This window comes from Eufriesea mexicana, unplaced genomic scaffold (genome assembly GCF_001483705.2).
Source record: "Eufriesea mexicana isolate 0111107269 unplaced genomic scaffold, ASM148370v2 scaffold3780, whole genome shotgun sequence".
NCBI lineage: Eukaryota > Metazoa > Arthropoda > Insecta > Hymenoptera > Apidae > Eufriesea > Eufriesea mexicana.
The window spans coordinates 532069-535944 of record NW_016911795.1 but is presented as its reverse complement, the minus strand read 5'-3'; positions in this window follow the sequence as shown (position 1 = coordinate 535944).

Here is a 3876-nt window from a genome sequence, read left to right as displayed (position 1 = left end):
CGTTTCGTACTTAATCCTGTGTCCGTTAAATTTGAGGTTATTTCAACGATAAAAATTGAGAAATGTTCGAAGTTTGAAATTACGAGTATTATTTATTTAAACAATCGGACGTGGAAAGTTTTAAACGTGAGCAAGTCGAACTGTCCGAATGGTCCTTTGAGGTTATTTCAACGATAAAAATTGAGAAATGTTCGAAGTTTGAAATTACGAGTATTATTTAAACAATCGGACGTGGAAAGTTTTAAACGTGAGCAAGTCGAACTGTCCGAATGGTCGGAAAGTAGAATCGAGAGTGTCCATCTCGTCACACGCACGCCCTTGTCCTGGCCGAATGAAACGAACGTTCGACACCAGAGCGCGTTGCGTCTTGTATAGCAACGCGTATAATATGCACAACGTGCATGTGAACGCGTGTGCGAATAGTCTGGCGCCAGCAGGTGCAGTTAAATATAGCTTATGCAACGGGTATTCTCTCCTTTCTCTTTCTCTCTTTCTCTTATCTTCTTCCTCTTCCTGCCCATGAAAGATAGCATGTAAACAAATGTGAAGGAATAAACAAAATTTTTTCGCCACGAAAAGACTCGACAACGTTTCTAGGTTATTTGTCACCGTCGAGAGGCATAGTCACCGGCGCGCGCAGTAGATTAATACAAACGTCTTGTTTACACCCGTTTGCACGCAGGAGATCCGCGTTTCATAATAAGACGACACACCACCTTGTTTTCTGCGATTCCGGCAACGAAGGAAAACAAACCGCGGAATCGAAGGTTCTCGAGAAACATGAGAGTCTGACATAGCATGTGTTCGTGTTAACGGCTCGCCAACGGATACTCTATTTTTTCGGCCACTCTTCGAACCGTCTACCATGCGGTCGTGTTTTCCCCGCGCGTTCTTCGGCGTTCTAACCTATCCTCTGTTTCTCTGCTTTTTATTCGTTCGTTATTATCGTTTCTTTTTCATTGGCATATTTTTGAAATCATTTATACCAGTTTTCTTTCGCTGTTTATTCCGGATAAAGTAATAGGATTAGAATTATCGAAAGTACATTAGAAAATTAATTTATGCGCAAATTTAGTTAGGACGATTCCCGCGTACCACAAATGGCGCCTCGAGTCTGCAGAATTTATGGGAGAGAATTTACATTCCCGGGAGCACCAATTAAATTTTACGACAGCCCATGAAATTACTCTGTCGTACCGTGGAATAGTGTATCGAGAATTTTCGTGTTCCTTTTCTGCGCGCGGGACGTCGTTCGATTCCTTCCCGGTGAACCAGACCGGCCATCTTTAAGAAAAAAAGAACAGATTAATGTTCATTATGGATATTAGCCTTCGGCCATTTGCATAAAGGCGGAGACGTTGATACAACTGGTCGTGCGATAACGAGCGACGGATGGCATGACTGGTTGCGAGAACTTTTCTTTTTATCTCTTTTTCCCTTCCTTTCGTTTTTATCTTTCTCTTTTCTATTTGCTCGTGCACATATGACCAACAAAGGAAAGAGGAAAGAGGAAAGAGGAATTGTGAATCGTCGTGATTTCTTCCCGTTGTGCGGTGAAGCATAAAAATATACGTTTCAAAAATAATTTTTCTTTATTCGAAATTTTATTAGATAAAATCATTCAAGTAACTTGGGAAATAACGTAATGATTTTTAAATTTTTTAATTTGAACTTTTAAACTTTAAGTCGAGTCCAATGTAATTTTGTAAACGTGGCAGCATTTTCAGGTTCGAAAAATTTTATATTTAGACGCTGTGTTAGTTCTAGAAAAAAAAAAGTCGTTTCGTTATTTCGTATCTTTCTATGAGGAGGGGCGGTGGTAGCTCGTAGAGAGAAAAATTTCTACTTAAGTTGCAAGCCGTGAGTCGCTTCATAAAACCGGTTACCAGATACACGGAAATGTAAATTCACTGAAGAAGAGGCTTCGAATACTACATAAAAAAGGAAAAAAGGAAAAAGGAAAAATGGAGAGGAGTTGCTGATGTTGAATGCAGCCCCTGCATACGTATAGCCACAAAAATAACGTTGTATATATGTACGTTGAATAAAATGAAGAAAGTAATCGCCGAGATTAACCGATAAGCTAAAAAGAAACGAAATACTTATTACATTTTTATGATACAATGTAGCAAAAGTGAAAAAATAAACTGAAAGTTAAAAGCGTAAGTGGACATAAAGAGTTTGATGCAAACGCGCCTTAATGCCGCGTCATGACCGTTAGCGCGAGTATTCCGTTGCGCCGATAGCGCGGGTAAATTTGAATCGTGTCAACGGCGTATCGAGAGTGTTGAAAAATCGAACATTGGATGCGTGGACATTTGACCCCGACTTCGTGATCTCCCGTGAGATGACACCTGTGTATAAACTCGCATATTATACCGTTGTTTAAAATATTTAAATTATCTGAGAGTAGTTGAGTGAGGGGGACAGAGAAAGAGCAACATGGATGAATGGTTGGGAAGAAATAGAAGAAAAGTGAATACGTGTACATAGGCGTCGATATATGCATACTCAAAAGAACTATATTTGCTTTAAAGTAATCGGTTTACGTAAATAATAAACTAGCAATAGCATGAACTATTCATTGTAAAAATATTGGTTGGAATAGCAGATATGCATATACATATTTATATAAGTATGTAATCGTTGTTATGTCTTAAACAGTGCAGCCAGCATAGCGATGTCGACATTATATTACATAAAAAAGGGAAAGTTTGAAAGTTGTCGAAAAAACGAGGAAAAAGAAGGATAGAAAAACTGCGCGATTTTATTCCGCGTACAAAAGTCTTGCGACGCCTATGCGTACGGTGAAGAGGGTGGAGAGAGAGGTAAGAGGCAGACGAAGCACAGCGAGATGCCTTAGGATCGAGTCTCTCCCTGACGGCGTTTATTTATTGCCAGTATTAATACCAAGCCCCGCAGAGTCGGTTGGTGATTACATAAAACATGCTTGCCCCTCCCACCATCGGAGGCAACCCCCTCATCTCCACCCTGCTCGCCTTCTATCTGGACGATGCTATCTCCCGTGGTAATGGGGCTTGGCAAACGAATCTATCCGAAAAGGAAATAAAAGGAAAAAAAAGCGGACGAACATTCATTCGACGTATCTTCGCTCGATTCCACGTGGAAAAAGAGGCACAACCATCGTAATCGCATAGTTTGGATTTTATGATCGACACCCTCTAGGTATCGAACTTGACCCGAACGCGAAATGTGGTTAGAAGATTTTGTACTATGGGTTAATCATAGGTACTTGGTGAGAATTTGCAGCTATTTGAGGTTATGTTGCTTCTTTTAGCTTACCGTACCCCCTGTGTGTTCATTATCGGTATCCTTTCCTTCGTTGATGTTACTTGCTTGATTTCCTTCCTCTGACTGCAACTGTCCTTAACACATTTAAGAAGCATGAACTGTCTAAAATGGCAGTGAAACGTCCACGCTATTCCTTGTTAACAGTCCAATCGCAAGTGACTAATTAGTCCCTTTCCCTCTCCTTCGTGAATTGCATGAGTGGTTTTCTTACCTACACGTTTTCTCTCTTTCTTTGCCGCGCTTATTTGCACCTTGGCCTCGCCATATTTTTTTTTTTTTTTCCTTTTTTTTACGCTCGGTGCACTAAACGTATAAAGCGGACAGTGACTTCTCTGGGCTTTATTCCCTCGAAGCGAAGTCGAAGCCGGTGGTGCGTTCTGAGAACCACTTTTTCACACGTTACCGGTAGAAGTCGCTTTTTTACCGACCGACCAACGGCCGTTGCTAACTTCGAAAAAGTACGGCACTCGGTAACGGGAAACGTGTCGGTCCACCGCGATCGCTTCTAAGAAAGAGAAAAAAAGTGCGAGAGTTGCGTGTAAAAGAGAAAGAGAGAGTGAGAGG